The following is an 18,628-nucleotide window of genomic DNA, read 5'->3' on the forward strand; positions in this document are numbered from 1 at the left end:
CTTGTGCCCAGCATCTGTTCTTGCCTAGGGCAAGCTCTGCATGTATTTCTGGCTGCAGCTCATTATTCTTTATTTGCCATTCTCTTTCTCACTACCAATGGAGACTTAAGCCAAGAAATAACAATCCATAGAGTCACTCCCTCTTTCTCTCCTTGAGAGATCTGCCACAGTGTACAGATCTTTTTCCCTCCATGGGTCATAGTACACTGTTGAGAACATTTTATGCTGTCTGTGGTTTGGATGTGGCACTACCTTACAGAGACAGGATGGAGAAATGGGAAGTGGTGGCAGGACATAATCTGACCAGGCTGCTGAGCTTTCAGTTCAAAACCTGCCAGCGCTTTGTAAATGCAATGATCCAAAGGCATAGCAGGCTAATTACAAGATGACACTATAGTATGACTATCTGGAGCAACAGTTGTTGTGACACAGCTAATATAATTACATATAAACTGCAAGAAATTTAAAGTGTAGGCACCTTCTTCATTTTTTTGCAGACCACCTTCTTCCCCACCACTAGCATTACTGAAATGTTTTGTTCCCCAGAGGCTCAAAGATCATTATGCTGTAGGAAAAATGAAACAGGATGTCACAGAATCAACAGGCTTTTATATGGCAAAGCCTTGGTCACAAGATGGGCAACAGAGCGTACAATACATGGAGTAGGAAGTAAGTCTGCCCTCACAGAACAGCATATCATAAAAGAGTTCCTGCAGGAGTGGGTAGCCTGGTCTCACCTTAATGAACTGCCTAAATGTGGGCATGATAAAAGGCTGTTTTGTATTTTTTTCATCAAAATGTCCTCTCCATCTTCAGGCTAACTGCTGACTAACTACTAACTACTAACTGACTAACTACTAACTACTAACTGACTAACTACTGAGTCCAGAGGAAGAAGAGAAATTCCAGTAACACTTGATCAATTGCAATATTAACCCTGTGGGATTTTGGAATAATTGCAGAGTTAGAAATTGAACAAGAACTCACACCTGTGGTCATTAAGGTTATAAAGTCCCATTTGTATTGCTTCAAAAATGAGGTGTTATAATTAACTACTAATAGCCTTCACTTTCCAGGGGGAGTAAAATCTATTCTGCCTTCATCATCCCTAAGGCATGAAACCCATTTATAGCAGAGATTATCAAATGGACAGATGCATGTAAAATATCTCAGAACCAGACTCAGTAAGACCTGTGGGCCTGATCAGCTATTTTTCCTCAGAGATGTTTCATTTTTCTGCTAGCTTTCACCTTTGCATTTTACACACACACTTAGCTGAGCATCATGTAGCTCTCAAGCTCTCTTTTTTTGGCGTGAAGTCTAGCATGAAAATTGTAGCCTGCTAACAGTCACAAAATGTTAGGGGAAGCATAGCACAACTGAGCCCCAAATTCAGTATTCATAGATCACCTTGTATGCAATATACAAACCAATATATAATATTGTACAGTTCTTGTCTTGAGCAATATTTCATCTTTCACTGGCAAATACATTTTTGCTGCATTTGGAGCTACTGTGGTTTATAGTTACCCCTTTGAAGTAACATAAAACACAGTTACCTGAATATCCAGCTTGGTTTGGCTACAATCATCATATCACTTCTCACATATCACTGACTGTTTGCTGTCACTTAACACTCTTGGTACATGGCTCATACACGATTACTACAGAAACTCAGAGCTTCCCCTGCTGGTCCCACATATACAAACCTATAATTAGGAATTCCTACAACAGGAGTCCGAAATGCGGAATATATATTTTGTTCTGCAAAACCCTGAGTACCCATTTTATGTGATTATTTCAGTTATAGTTGAATTGAATAAAAAAAAAATTCCTGGAATTACCTGCACAAACAGCTTGATTCCATCTTTACTGATAGAGTCAGAGAATATAATTGCAATAAATGTTCCTTTTAATGTTTTCTGCTTTTAATTGTTCTCCTATTTTCTACTTAAAGTCCACCTTCCTGTTGAGGTTCTCAAAGTACTTTTTAATTATATATCAATAAAGACACAAAATGCTAGATGGCTCAATAAATAATACAATGCAACATGCACTATCATTTCCTCTGGAAGAGACAGAAAAGACAAAAGACAATGAATTAGTCACTCAAAGCCATATCTGGGCAAGAACAGCAAAGAACAAAGAAGAACACTATGACCATGGTCAGTCAGGAAATCATAATAGTAACAGGATTCTGCCATGTACCTTTATGCATATACACATATGTTAATGTATTTCACACAGTTTGTGCACCTAGCAGTTAGAAAAATGAGAGTTACACCTAGTAGCTACGATTTTTATGCACAGACTGTTAAGAAAAATTTATAGTGAAATAAAAATTACTGCTAAGACTTTAAAGAAGGCTGCAAAGCCTTAAAAGGGCATGGTTTTCAGGAAATTGGTATTTTTAGCTTTATTTGGGGGGGCTTTTGACTGAGCACGTCTACAGGTCATAATATTTACACAGCTACAGTCACGGCTTTTATTGAATTTAATAAAAGATTTGGGCTTTACCAAAAGCAACAGAGAAATATGAAATATATTGAGACGAATATAGGACAGTTTCATTTATGGTGAATATGTGGTTGCATATGAATGAAAAAAAATAGCATAATCATTTTTCAGTCACAAATTCTCAGGGATTTAGATAGCATCACTTCAAATTTTGCTGAAGCATGGAGGGCATTAATCCAGTTCTGATTCAGCAGTAAAAGCACCACCCCTTGAGACATCTTTCCATTTCCTCTTTCATGTAGCTCTCCCATCCAGTTAACTGGGTCAGAGCCCATAGCAATGTGCCCAAGACACACATGCAATGCTAGAAGCCTGTCATTCATTCTTCAGCCGTAGGTTTTGGTTTAGTCAGTCCACTGTCTAGCATAAATGTAATGTAAAAATAATGCAGCAGAGGAGCAGCAGCATTGTTTGCACAGGGGTGTGACTTGGCCAGGTCACATAATTGAAGTGGTTAAGGTAGGTATGAGAGTAGAAAACAGTCACGCCCCACCATTAACACCATGGTTATATTGTTATGTAGCTGCATTTAAAACCATATTGCACTCCCTTGGAGATAATATCACAGGATATTTCTCTTCCAAAAAGACTGATTTCAGAACTGTCATCATGGCAGGAAATAGGAAATTTTAGAGGCAGAAATACATTGTGGAGTACAAGTTCTTCTCTAAGTGTAAGGAACAGATGTATTTCAGGGAGTGGGAGAATTAAGGACAGGAAGGCACTACATGTATCTGACTGATTGCTTCTAGCTTGCGCAGATGCTACAGAAGCTCTCAGTTGTCTGTTTTCCCCCTGGTTTAGGGCCTCCACATTCCCCATCTAAGAATGGTACACATTCTTAATGACTCTTGCAGCCTATTGCCTGTTTGCACACAGAGCTGGGACAGCGAGTTGCGCATAAAAGTTGTGAGGTAAAAGTGGAAATTCTGTTTTTCTTGTTTATTTTCTTTCTACACACTATAAGAAAGTTTACTCTAAGTCAGATAAAAATAAGATAAGGTGGAAGGGGAGGTATTTTAACCATAAAATATCAGGTCATACTGACTCTTGATATCAGGAGACTTTCATCAGGAAAACTTTGGTCCCTCCAGTTCCAAAAAATATTCTAGCAGACCTATCTGTATCTACATTATAATGAAATTTTCTTATACTATCACCAAGACATGTCTCATTTCCTCTGTGCCTAAGTTTTTACAAATACAGAAAAAGGAGTAAAGTTATAATCAATACAGAAGATATTGTTGGGCCTAACTGAAGTAAAGGTATTAGGTAGGAGTGCAGGGAGCACTAAATACTTAAGAGTACCTACTAATAGTTCAACTGCAATGACTAAATATTACTTAGGGAAAAGCCCCTCTAATGACAGATCCAGTCTTATGAAGGAAATGGATTCACACACCTTACCACTTATGTATTTGGTCACACACTGTACCTGTGAAGCTGGATGGCCACTCCCTAGGCTTCCAGTGTGTCATCCTTCAGGCCACTTCAGGCCAGAAGGAGGAGTATGTTTTTCCTTCACCTGGTGTATCATCCGGTTAGCAAGAATGCAGCTGAGATCAGCATGGTTCTGGGTCTTGATCACAGAGCAAGAGGTTTGAACTACTCCAGGAAGACACATTCAAGTAACATTACAGACTTTGAAACAGATCAAACCGGTAGCATTGACTTGGACCAGTAGAGCAGGATTTCCTGACACTCTGCCTTCTTGATGATAATGTGAAATCTGAATAAACCTGTGGCTTTTGAGTGACAAATTCTGGTCTACAAAAGAAATAAACCATTTTGCAAGATTGCTCACATAATTCAGAAATTAAAGTTTCTACTGTGAAATTTAATTGTTTCTGCATTGGAACTATTCCTGTCAGGTTTCTCTCTCCAGAGAAATCCATGACAGAAAGTAGTGAGTACTTAATCAAAAGACCTTTGAAATGGCTTGGAAGATCCATTCACTTCTGCTAGGTTTTGATTTATTCCATAAACTTATTCCAATTAAATTTGGAATGCAGAAGTCTTCATAAAATTATTCTGCTTTCCCTGCATTTCAGAATGTGTCTGAAATTCACTGTGCCTAGCATAACTACTTGAACCCAAAGGAAATACAGGAAAAAAAATACACAAAAAGCCATGCACAGTGACTGTATAATGACAAACTCTTTACAGGCTCTGGGAAAAGCTAGTCCTCTTTTATATCACTCTTTAGCTTACTCTTTCTATTCAGGTGTCTGGCCCTGTCTCTTGAGCTTCTGCCACACCTTTATAAGAAGACTTCAAAGCACATCTGTTGAAAAAGTCTTTAGTTGCCCAAATTAATTTTAATAATATATATTTAATTTTGTAGATATATATTTTGAAAAGGTGTCTCTAGTATTAACTTGAAAGTTGAATTTCCCTGAACTGTTAACTGCTATTCTTATCTCTTTCTCACAGCTTCATCAGGCTTAGGCATTTTGTTGTACTTCTGCCCTATCCAGATTGCTTCTTAAAGAAATTTATTTATTACAGGTTAAAAAGCACCATTCCCACCTCTGGAAATCTTTGAGAGGAGTTACCTGAAAACTTGAAAAGCAACTGGAGTGGCTGGACTGAGTAACGCATGGGACTCTATTAGACCCCCTTGAGTTGGCCTAATAGGGCACATATCCTATAGCTTGCCTGGGCAGAACCGCATCTTCACCTGGCAGCAGGAAACAGAAATAGCGTATCTTAAGAGACGTATTTAAACTTCACCGTTGCAGGTTTGCTTTTTGTATAAGTTTTTCAGCATGGAAAGCAAGCACTACAGGGCTGCTGTATTTATTCCAAAATGCAGCTTCTGCACAGGGTGTTCCTCTCGCATTAGTTTTCTCTAAGTGTAACTCACAAAGCTTTTTTTAAGTGCACACAAACCCAGTCACGTGCACGACAGTTGATTAACGATGTCTTTCAGTTAGTACAACTTAATCTTGCTGAGTTTAGAACTGCAGTGTTCTTCTAATGTAAGCAGAGAAAGCAGATACAAGAGGGGTATGGATAGTAACCAGTGCTTAGAACAGACCTGTCTGGAAGACCTATTCTCCCTGCTGCAGAACAAGAACAGAAAGACACAAAAAAATCACTAAAAGACAGTTGCCCTACTTCTGTTCTCATTTTTACTACCATCTGTCTGATAATAACTGAGAAGTAAACGGAGGTGCTCTGGATATTAATGTGGGTTAATAGAATTAAAGTAGTACAAATTGCTTTTTATAATTAATCTGGAGAACCATTCTGCTACAGGTCACTGAACAAAGAAGTGACTAGCATTGAAGAGGTACATACAGGTACACCTAGAGGTTCAGGTGTGAGCTAACTAGCATGAAATCAGCCAGAGCTACCAGTCAGGTTTGCCCCATGGCTAGCAGTGATCGGAGAGAGACTGACAGCACTCTCCTGGGACAAAACCGACAGCTAGACATGGGGGAAGGAAAGGAGGGGATTTGCCTTCCTGTGGGCCCCTGGGAATTGGCCACTGCTGAAAACAGGATGTTAGACCATCTCTCTGCCCCTGGAAATTTCTATATTCCCACCTTTGAAAGAAATATTTACCAAATGATTAATATAGTAACACAAGGCCCAACACTCCTCCCTCTGAAATCAATAGTAAAATTCCCAGTCATTTCTACAGATGCTGCACATAGGCTATAATATATTAGTAGATTAATAGCATGCACTGGATACATTGTAAACACTTGATGGTTGTTCATTTTGTAGCTCATTTTACTTGAGTAAATCATTTGGGCAAGTAACAAATACTTTAGAAATCTTCAGTCCACTACCCTATGACACACTGTACTTGTGCTAAAGAATTCGTATGAGAAGTATACCAAAGTAGTCTGACAGCAGACACATTAGCAAGCTCTTACGGAGGAGTTCTGGTACATTTCACATTTCTCATATGACTGGAGTTACAGAGTCTCTACGAATTTTGGAATTCTCTTGTGTAAATTTACACTTTTAGTATTTTGATGAATTAACAAGAGAGAAAATAGTTAAGACAAGAGAGAGAAAATACTTAAGACAAAAAGATTCTATAAAATCAAACATGGGACAAAAACATTGGAGTGCCCTACAGAATTATGTTCCTGCAGTTTCTGTCCTTGTATCTTGGGAGACAATGTTGAAGCCGATTTCTCAATAGAACATTGTTTTCCTTTCCTTGGCTATGCAAGGGACAGTGGCCAATTTGGGTATAAATTGCAATGGAAGATGAGTATAACTACAACGCTTTCTGGGTACTACCCAGTTGGACAAATCTTCCAGCTTAATGGTATGCCTTTTCTGCATAAATCTGCTGTAACCATAAACAGGATCTCATGCTCAGATTTGGAATTATTTCAGTATAAAGGTGATTCTCTGATGGCAATAGAAGGATCTAGAAAAATAATTAGTTGAAATCTATTTGGTTATCTGGATGAAGTTTTGACCCAGATGGGAACAAGACATTAACTCCCACATCTCTAGGTTGGATTTTTGCAGTGCAGGACAACCACACAAACACATGCACAGAGAAACACCAGCACTAAGGATACCTGAAATCAGGTGAGGCTTTTTTGCGTGCTACGTCCACAGGCAATTCTTGAGTGCATACTGTCAGCTGCACAGCTTTAAGATTGGAATCTGTTTCTGTATTGCCAAAATAGCACTGCCGGCATAGTTCAAATGTCTTTGTTTCCCCATCCACAGAACTTAGAAAATTTCTTCAGTTTTTAGCCTTTTGTGACTGATGTTGTTTATTAGTTTTCTATTAATACCACAGGTGTTTCGCGGTTTCCACAGGTCCCATCAAATTGTCTGGAAAGTTTTCAGTCTGTGGTTAGACTGCTCTTTGTCTGCAGTAGCAGAAATAGCCTCAGTACAGAGGTCACATTCTTTGGCTACCTTTAACTTACCATGTTTGTGTACCAGCAACCACCTTGCAACAGCAGCACAAAGGCTATAATTCACTGACTTATCTTGTTATGCATATACAACTTGAATTCCACTATTTCCGCAGCCACATATGTTCTAGGCACTTATAGTTGCTTTGGCTTTACCTGTATTTTGGCAGATATCATCTGTTCATTTTAATATAAAATCTTCCAAAAAGATCAGGTTTTCCCTGTGTAGAAATTCTGACATTTCTCTTGGGCAAGAACAGCATGATTTTGTACCAAGCTTAGAGATACAAAGTGGGGAACCTGTTTAAGCAGAAACTGTGGTCGCGTTAACCCACACAGTTCCACAGATTCCTGGTGACATGGTTAGTGTAGGCCACCAGTAAATAAGCCACATGCACTTCACCACACTTCATTCTGTCCTGTGTGAATTCAGGAAAAGTAGAGGAGCTCTCAGGGCCCACACTGTGAAATGGTGACTGCTCAATACTCACTAGTCTGCAGATGTCATATTCTGTATGTCCCAAACAGTAGCTTTGCAACTGGGCTGGCCACTGGCATTGATCCACATTTCAGTGAGCAAACATCAAACAGATCATGTTTTCAGTGAAAGAGAGAGATACTAGGATCTTATCAAGTCAGGTGAAAAAAAGGGAACTTCTGAGAAAGATCACAACAAGCGTAGACATCTCAGCCCCCTAGTGAAAACTTGAACATATCTGCTTATACATTTTACACTACTGACATCTTCCTAGGGCAGTGCCTGAAGTTAGGTGGAATGAATCCAAGTGTAAAGCAGTATTTAAAATAATTTTTTTTCAGAATACGATAAAATGTTGAGGCAAAAGACAACTTGGTTTCTGATAAATTCTTTCTGTCAAGTCATAGCCCAGCCATAGTCACGAACTACCTCATACTGCCTCCCATCACTCAGTATTATGCAGAGTAATACAAGTGCCCAGACTGCATCAGAGCTGCTGTCTGTCTTCTCTGTCAGTGGCCAGGATTTCCTGTTTCAGAAAGATATGCAAGAACTTCACAGGATATAGATGTTAATTATCCTCCTACTATAGCTTTTGTAACTCCTGGTGACACATTTTCATAAATAATGGGTATGCTCTTACCAGCTATGAACTTTTGCTTCCTGCTAAATTACCACCATCAGCACCACTGTGTCTAATCATGCTGTACAAAAAATATCAATTTTGATTCCCCTTGCTTTGTTCTGGCAATTGTCTCCTTGTTACGGTGTTACAAAATGGTAAAGAGCAGATGCTATCTATACTCTTTCTGTCCTTCATAAATTAATTTCCCAGACTCAGTATCATTTGGTTTTCTGTTCTCTTGGAGTCATGCAACAGGACCTGAGTACTTCTTTCAGCAGCTGCACTTTTACAGGGAAGCACTATACTCCTCACATTAGTCAATTCATGCACCTTAACATCATCTTGGATGCTATTTTGACTGTGGTTCTATACTGAAAAGGATCTCTGTTGAACAGCAGGTTACCTGTACAGACTACTTCTTGAATGGCAACCTGGCTGTTCGGTATTTTGCTTCATCAGCAGAGAACTGAAATCCACGGAGTATTAAATAATTTTCCCTGAATTGCAAGACACTTGTGCTCTGGCAGGAGCTCACTCTCAAGATTCCAGAAGCTTTCAGATATCCCTCACCTTATCAATCCGTTTTTAGGTTTATATATGAACCCTCTTTGTAGAGGGAGCATCACAGTTGACTTCACACCAGTTGCTGCCTGGGAAAGCAAGGCAAAAGGTACACTGTTAGGGCACAACTAACACAGGCCAGTGCAATACCTCAGCTGCAACAATAGCCACAGCAGGGCTGGGTCCCTGGCTTCTTAGCAGAGTAGAAGGATGAATCTTGCAATACTCACTGTATTGAAGGATGCCACAACAAAATAAGGCAGTAGTGCCACGGGACAATTCATGACCCCTATGGGAAGTTATCACCAGCTCTGTGGATATGTGTGAGATTCTTTGCAACAAACTCCCGCATTTTGGCAAAATGCATAGTCATGGTATACAGAGAGCATCGCGTCATTAAACACAGTTCACGACGCATTAAAACGTACCTCAAAATCGGAATAAGATCTGCACGTGCAGGACTTGAGGCAGAAGCTCCCCCAGGGCTGTGGTCACCAGCCCCGCCCGCCCGCTCTCTGCCGCCACCTGCAGGGCCACTGCGCCGGGCGCCGCCGGTTGGCAGAGCGACTTCTCTGAGGCATCTTAGTCGTGACCGCAGCTCCCACATTTAAGACTTTCAAACGTTTTCTGTGGAAAAACAGTCACTCTCTCTCCAGAGAACTTGCACCAGCTTCCCCTTTTTGTGGCCACCTTTGTTCACTTTTGCATCCTTTTTCTCAGGAGCCAGAAACTTCAAGCTCTGCTGAGCACAGAAAAGTTTCGGAGGAGCAGCAAAGTTAACGGGTAACAATCTCCTTTGCCCTGTATTTCACCTCTAAATTTGTAAAAATTATGAAGGTGATGAGAACAATTACACTGACTAGATAAAGTGCCAACCAAAGTTAAAATGTGCTTTTATCCGATTCTTTGCATTCAGTTACAGAGCGTCCTCAAAGGGTCTCACAGCCAGTCTCTGGCAGTCTGCAGCCAGCAGCGTGCCACTGCAGTTTGTTTAGTGGATATCACATGCAAACCTCATGAAATTCAACAAGGACAAGTGCAAGGTCCTGCGCTTGGGCCAAGGCAAACCAAAGCACAAGTCCAGGCTGGGCAATGAGTGGATTGAGAACAGCCCTAAGGAGGACTTCTGGGTGTTGGTTGATGAGAAGCTCATGAGCCATCAATGTGCGTTTGCAGCCAAAAGCCAACCGCATCCTGGGCTGCTTCAAGACAAGTGTGATGAACAGGTCAAGGTAGGCGATTCTGGCCCTCTAGTCTGCTCTGGTGAGACCCCACCTGCAGTACTGCACCCAGCTCTGGGGGCCCCGACGTAAGGATGTGCATCTGCTAGAGCATGCCCAGAGAAGGGCCAGATGATCAGAGGGCTGGAGCACCTACCCTGTGAAGACAGGCTGAGAGAGTTCAGGTTGTTCAGTCTGGCTCTGGAGAGATCTTACAGCAGCTTTCCAATACTTAAAACGGGCCTAAAAGAAAGATGGGGAGGGACTTTATACAAGGACATGTAGTGATAGGACAGCAGGTAATGGCTTTAAACTGAAAGAAGGTAAATTTAGACTAGAGGTAAGGAAGAAATTCTTCATCATGAGGGTGGCGAGTCACTGAACAGATTGCTCAGAGAATTTGTGGCTGCCCCATCCTTGGAAGCACTCAAGGCCAGGCTGGATGGGGCTTTAAACAACCTGTTCTAGTGGGAGGTGTCCCTGCCCATGGCAGGGGGGTTGAAACTGGATAATCTTCAAGGTCTCTTCCAACCCAAAACATTCTATGATTCTATCACTAGTATGCTCTGTGGCTGATTGGTGTCTTTATATTCTTAAGACAACAAGCTAAAATAACAAGATGTACAAAATTCTGTGGAATCAAAGCTGATATCTGATGCTCTAAGGCTTGGCAGGCATGGGAGGTAAAGGTCAATTTAATCACTCAGTGTGAAAACCTACTCAATCCAGGAGTTACTCAGCCTGTGCACTGGTGCTAAGCTTGATACCACATAGAACAGATCAAGGCAGACTTCCTACCCCACTGAGTTTCCAAGTATTCAATTCCCTCCTGTCACCTGTCTGCCCTTCAGCTGCAACTGCGAAGTTACTAATTCGACGGCACACTGACATCTACAGATGCTGCAGTCTATACACAGGCTCCTGTGGTTTGTGTCATCCCTCTTGAAGTCATAAGCACCTGTCTCTCCTGGAAACAGCACTGTGAAGCTTTACTGTAAAAGCCTTCCAGGTGAATACAAACACGCTGCAACAGTAAGTGCACAAGTACAAAAAGCTCACTGTTTTGCTCAAACAAGCTGCTAAGATAGGTCTCTAATGACATGTCCACGGTTCATCATGACATATCCTGTACTATGAGCCTGCCAACATCACCACAGCAGACTGCAGATGCTGTCTGCCACTCACTTTACTTGGTGACACAAGGTAAGCTAAAAACTTGAGTAAAATAAAATCTCATACATGTGGTCAAGATTTCACCTGCAAGAGAGAGAAGACCCAACAGACACTTAGAGAACATAACCAGCAGAGAAAATTTTCACAAGATCAGTTCTGTTTTCTTATGTCTGACCAAAACAAGAACTGCTGAAACTCCAAACTTACCCAAAAAAACCCAAATGCTGCAACAGACACCTATCAAACTGCCAGACCTTCCACTCAGTGGCAAGGAACCTGTTTGCTATGAAGACGCTAATGTTAACTCTTTTCCTAACATCTAGTGTTCAGGACTCCCCACTTTCACCTTGCCCCAGTAAATCTAAGCCATGCAGTGGGTCTTCCAACAGAGCATCTATGGTTGTCGCTGCTGAAGGAAGGACCACAGCTGGGAAATCCAAGAGCAACCATCAGCCAGGTACCGTGTTAGAACACACACCACAGCGCAGCACAAACTGGTGGTCCCAAGACACTTACCCGTACCTTTGTACGGCTACTGTGAGGTAAGTAGCTGGCCCAGCGGGGATGGTGCTGAGGCTTACTGAGCAGAAGTTTCCCAGTGCCAGTGTAGCTCATTTTCTCAGTAGAGCAGCCAGCAACAGCAGTAAGCACAGAAGAGGAAAGGAGGTTAAGCAGACTGCAGTGTTCCTTCTCCTATCCTCAATCCTTGTCGATAGCACCAGTGTGGGACATGCATATAGGAGGCTTATTGTGCGCACACCTACAAAGGCTCCCATCCCCTCATACAGGTAGCAACCGTAGTGGCCCTAGTCCTTGCACATTCATTCTTCTCCTCTGCTTATTCCACAATGCTTTATTTATCTTTAAAATAGGTGGATACCACACACTGAAATAGCAAGGCAAAGTAAGCAGGGTTTAAAGTAAACACAGTTCAATTCAGGAAGCTTCCTTTCTTAGGTTGGCTGATGTTAAAGCTTTTACACAGGCTCATTGGACTTATTCTTCCCTTCCCTTCTTTCACAGTCATTCTACATGTTACACAATAAACCACCTTCTTACTTGAAGAAAAAAACTTGAAACTCTCCATAAAACAAGAAAATCTAGACTTAGTGCTGTTGTTCTGCAGCAAACACACTCATCTGAGCTTGCTGGTTACTGCACAGCCAGCATCAAGACCTCCAATCTCAGATGTGTGACAGGTGAAAAGAGCTCCCCACTTGGACAGCATTGCAGCAGATCACAGACTGCAAGGCAAAGGGCTGAATTCAGCCCAGAAAGCAGATATGATGAAAAATTAGATTAATTGAAAAATCAGATCCCTGACATTTCCTCCAAATGTTTTCATCCAGGAAGTTTCAATGCAAACACAGTATCAAGTTTTCAAGGTCTACTCTCATGCTCCATTTTCTAGGCATGTTGACAAAAAGCACGAGGAGGTCAAGGATTGAGGCAGCAGCCTAAACAGATTAGAAGCCGGAATCCTCCCAGTTCCCAGTGCTCTGCTTCCAACTACTAGACCACCCTGTGTTCTCTGGATGGTTCAGCTTCCTTTGTTTTCCTTTTGGTAAAATGTTTAAAAGACAAATCAAGAGGCTTGTTGGGACTCTGTCAAAAAGCTCTTTTACACAGGAGATATCCAGGAAAATGCCAAGACTCGGATGGAAGTGGTCGGTGCTGGGAAGGATTTACAGTAACCACAGAACGACTGTAGCCACTGAATGTGTGTTTCAGCTTTAAATAGTTATGTTTTCAGGCAATATAGCACTTAGAACAATGCACTCCTATCTCTCTCTGTTCTCAGAGTGCGTGTGTGCACGCGTGTTTGTTCTTGCGTGCTCTAGTCACAAATATCCAGCAAGTGCTTTTTCCTTAAATAGTATGCGCTCTGCTTGAACCAAAAGACTTGGACAAAATCAAAAGTATACAAATCTCAATCTTATGTGTAGCACAGAAATCACATGCTGGCAGCCTCAGCTAAGTTCAGTTCCAGATCTGAGTTCTTAAATCCCAGGAAAATAAAGGCCAGGCTGGGCTGAGGATAGCCCAGCCTGTGGGTGTGAGAGGTGAACTTTCAGTCAACAGCTCAGCTCTCCTGTGCACAGTAGGACTGCTTTCTAGAAAGGAAAATTTAATTTCTGGCACAGATTGAGTTTTCCTAGAGTCATATCCCAAAGTGTCTCATCTCTCTTTCCACTCCAAGGGCAGCAATGTTTTCTCTCACAAAAAAACACAGAAGTAAACACATCTTTGACAAAAAGCCAAATCCGAGGGAAAACACAGAACTACACATGCAATTTCTTTACGGAAAAAAGAGAAGGCAAAATGTGAGTCTCACCAAATAGATGCTTTGGATACTGACTGGCACTTGGATATCCAAAATCTGCATAAAGCTGAAAGCATTTCTGCAACACAGAACTACCCATGCTGCACAGGGGTATGCAGCTAATCAGTCTCCATTAACAGTGCATCCACAGAAATCAGAAACACATGCTGCTCCTTCTTCAGCACTATCATTTGTCTCAGCTGGACTCTCTTGAGAATCTTTTCTGCAAATGCATACAGGAAACAAGCATTTCCTTGCACTACTTCAACGTGCTGCCAACCATGCTGATCTTGAATCTTTGTAGTCTTTCTCTGTAAACAAAATCATATACCCACCCCAGACCAAGTTAGGTATCTGTAGGTTTAAGATGGCTTAAGCAACATTCAGTGCCAAGCTCCCTAAACGGAATTAAGGGAAGGTCAAAATCAAATTAATCAGAATTTGGATCCTGCATTGATCTTTCTTACCATCTGTATTTTCTCCCTTACTCCACATTATGCCATTAGCAGACTCCATCCTAGCCAGACTGTATGCAACCAAAGTATGACTTCTTGAAACTAGTGAAAACGGCTCTGTAACCCAATATATACAGCATTGTTCAGAAAGCCCATTCTGCTGAAGAAGCAGAAGTACATACAAAGGACAGAAAAACTCAAATTACCTGTAACAAGGCCCTTCTCTGCACTGACATAGAAGTGTTCCTACTGTTTTCCTATTGGCATTCTGGAGAGATTAAAATTTCATCATCCACCTGCGGTGAGAATTTAAGCAAAATTTTTTTTTATTGCCTGTTCTTTCACTAATGGCTTGAAGCTTCAGTATCTGAATAAATGAGTAAATTGTTATTACAAATGGAGAGAAAATCAAATGTTTCCTCTTATATAAAACATACAGTCTCTGCTGACCTCACATGAGGCTCACTTGTACATTAAAGGGCTGTCATACTTCTACTGAGGTAGGTGAGGTCACTTCCCTACTGCACTTGACCTCATCTGTTCCACTTACCCCCCCTTCTTCTTATTAAGCCTTGCCTTACTTACACATTAAAAGAAAAAGCTATAATAAAGCTATAATAGAATAAAAAATAGAAAAAAGCTATAATAGAATAAATTTCTATACCTTTATCTTAGGTCAGTGCTCAAAAATGAATTTTGAAATAACAATGAAATTTTCCCCATTTTAACATAGTAGGTTCAGGGTTTAAATATGTCAAATAATCAGCACTTTATGCAAAAAGAACAAATTAAATGTTTTATAAACCCTATCAATCTCTAAAGAACGTTGCTCTTTTCAGCAAAGTCTTTGAACATTTTGCAATGTTACTTGATAACTGCAGTTTAGTAGAAATTAAGCAGCTGAAATGTATAGCTTTACTCACAGGAAGCTCTAGTTAGCTAAAAGCATCAGCATTTAATTACTGAAATATGCTGTGTGATCCAGAAAAGGCCTAAAAGCTGAAGCTATTGCACTGTGGAGCTCACTCAGCAAAGCACACAGCTGGTCTGTAAAAAATGACAAATGCACGTGGCTTCTGGAATAGTTTAGAAAATCAGTTATAAATCAGAACACATTATTTAATCAGGAAAAAGGAAGGAATTAAGTTGGGAAGAATGAAGATAAATCAGAGGAATACATAGCTTAATCAACAAGTTACAGTCTCATCACCAAAAGACCACATATTGTCGGGGGAAAAACCTGCCTGGCCATTGTACAATAAAAGCATCTGACAATGCTGAACTGAGAAAGTATTTGCATAGCATAGGGTTTTCCTTAAATAAAGTGCAGTGCAGGGAAGTAGGTACAGGGGACAGCAAAACAGTATATTTTCCTTCTTCCTTCTCTGTGCAATAAAAGATACCATGTCTGAAAGACCTCAGTGCTTTTATGAAAAGAGATGCCTTCCAAATGCAAGGGCATTGAAATCCATTAAGTAATGAATATCTTCAATTTTATTACTTGGGAGAATGAGTGAGGAGTCTATTGAGAACGGGAGGCTTTTGTTCGCTTGTTTGTTTTACATTTACAAATTTTACATTGGATAGCATTTACCATTGAAAGATCTTCGAGCACTTGCTAAAGACTCGTGAATGAAAACATCGTAACACTCTTGTAGATGTTAACTTGTATTCTCCTATCTACAAAAGTGGGCTCAGAAAACCAAGAGCATCTGTTAGAGCATTACAGATGAGTGAAAACGCTCAGAACAGAATTTCACAGAATCACGGAATGTCAGGGGTTGGAAGGGACCTCAAAAGATAATCTAGTCCAAACCCCCTGCCAGAGCAGGATCACCTACAGTAGGTCCCACAGGAACATGTCCAGGTAGGTTTTGAATGTCTCCAGAGAAGGAGACTCCACAACCTCTGTGGGCTTTGCACTGAGAAAGTTTTTCCTAATGTTTTTATGGAACCTCCTGTGTTCCAGCTTGCAATCGTCTCCCCTTGTCCTACCACTGCACATCACTGAGAAGAGCTTGGCTCCATCCTTCTGACATATTTATAGACATTAATAAGTTCACCCCTCAGTCTCCTCCAAGCTGAAGAGACACAGCTCCTTCAGCCTTTCCTCACAAGGGAGATATTCCACTCCCTTATTCATCTTTGTGGCTCGTTGATGAATATATTGAATATTACCGGTCCCAGTACCAAGCCCTGAGGGACTCCACTAGATACAGGCCTCCAACTAGAATCTGTCCCACTGACCACAACTCTCTGACTTCTTTCCTTCAACCAGTTAACAACCTACCTCACTACTCGATCATCCAGACCACATTTCCTCAGTTTAGCTATGAAGATGCTGTGGGAGATGGTGTCAAATAAACCGCATCCACTGCACTGCCATCATCTATCCACCTGCTTACATACTCATAAAAGGCTACTGGGTCGGTCAAACATGACTTCCCCTTGGCAAAGCCATGTTGACTGGTCCTAATGACCCTCTTACCCTTGACATGCCTAGAGACAGCACCAAGGATAAGTTGTTCCATCACGTTTCCAGGGATGGAGGTGAGGCTGACCGGTCTGGATTTGATTCTCAAACCCGGGAATTATAAATGACCACACAGGTCCTCTTACGGCACAAGTTGTCAGGAATTGAACGCAGCAATGCTAATCTTACACAGCAGTTTGAAGATGTATATTTAGGCGAATAGAGCTTTAATGGGAAGAAATGTTGTTTTTATATAAAAGCTCTCACCACATGAGAATGGTCAAAATCTCAGCAGGATATGAAAGGCCATTAATCCCAGAGAGGACAAAAAGTCCATTGTTCGTCATAGATTACTTATACTGAGAGAGAAGCATCCACTATACAGGTCATCAGGTTAGGCTTATACCAAAAGTGATTTGGCTTGAGTGTATTTATGAGATATTATGGTATCACTGAAGAAAAATGCAGGTCTCAACAGCTCAGAATTCAAGCCATGTCTCTGTAATACACCAGAAACTAATGTTTGCAAAAATTCGTAGTGACTGAATGTCTCACAACCATGTCTCTTCACATATTCTCCCCTTTGTTTCCTTTTATGGGTGAATTCTAGATATCATGCCTGCCATCTGCTTTACAAGTTACACAGAAACTAGCTGTCTTGAAATAAGAAAATGCAGAAAGTTCTTTACAGCACTGGTATTTCCCAGATAATTATTTTGTTACAAACACAAGCATCTTCTATATGAAATTCAGTTGTCATATCAAGCTATGCGCACATACAAAGCAGAACTGAAAGAGCTGACTGACTCTTTATTGTAAGTGAATTTTTCTTTTACAGTTTAGTATAACTGGAGGTAGATGCAATATTAAGTGGTTTTCTTCCAGTGGTTTGAAATAATATGAACATTAGGACAGAATCCTGGAGATTGGAACCAGTTGTTTATAAACTTAAGCCTATATAAACATGCAAATGAAACAAGAAAAAATAAATCGCAGCAGGTTATATGATTGTCATCAGTACAGTATAGTGCAATCTTCTTGGAGGAAAGGCTGTTTCTATGTTGTCAAAATAGTAAAGCTAGTACTGCAAAAAAATTATATACGTTACTTGACAAGCCATACAAGATTCAGAGATAAAGCACTACAACTATGCCATTCATGTTATTTCCCATATATCCCAAACCATCAAAACCAAGTTCAAGGGAATTACATGGCAAAAGAGTCTGTAATCTGCTATGCACTAACATATTTTTCATCCTGCAGGCAGGAGTTCCATTTCATATCACATGAAAACGGGTACTGCCATTGTCAGGACTTTTGCCTTAACCAAGTCTATTAGCCTCACTTGTTCTCCTCAGTAGATGTCTCTTCAGTAGATGTGGGAGTAGCGGAAGCTCCCACCAACATCAGTTTAAAGTATTTTTTACAATTACATTATATTATCACTTGGTCCACAAAGGAGTGTTCACCACCTGTAACTAGGGACAAATTCTCATTATCAGACAAGACTTAGCTATGGTTTACTAACAATATTATTCAGTAGTGCCCTTTTCTTAGAATTCCCTATTTGCAAAGGAGCAAAACCAGTCTGGGGTAATATAAGTGGTAAAGAAGTATTTTTAGCAATAAAATGGAAAATGCTTTTAAATTAAAACCTGCAATGCTTTTTTCTTATTATTATTTTCCTGCAAAGTTTGTTTAACAGATGTATCACCTAACATGCAGATACTTCTGTAAACCGAGGTACTAAGATATATCTGCACATATGATCATATGCTGCAATATATCACAAATAGATGCTTAAGAACAGCTTAGAAAGAAAAAACAGTTTACATGCTTTTCGTTTCCTTGGTGCAATTTCTTGCCAGGTGCACAAAATTTTGGGATCAATTAATGAACGGA

This window comes from Apaloderma vittatum, unplaced genomic scaffold, assembly GCF_000703405.1.
Source record: "Apaloderma vittatum isolate BGI_N311 unplaced genomic scaffold, ASM70340v1 scaffold20980, whole genome shotgun sequence".
Taxonomy (NCBI): Eukaryota; Metazoa; Chordata; class Aves; order Trogoniformes; family Trogonidae; genus Apaloderma; species Apaloderma vittatum.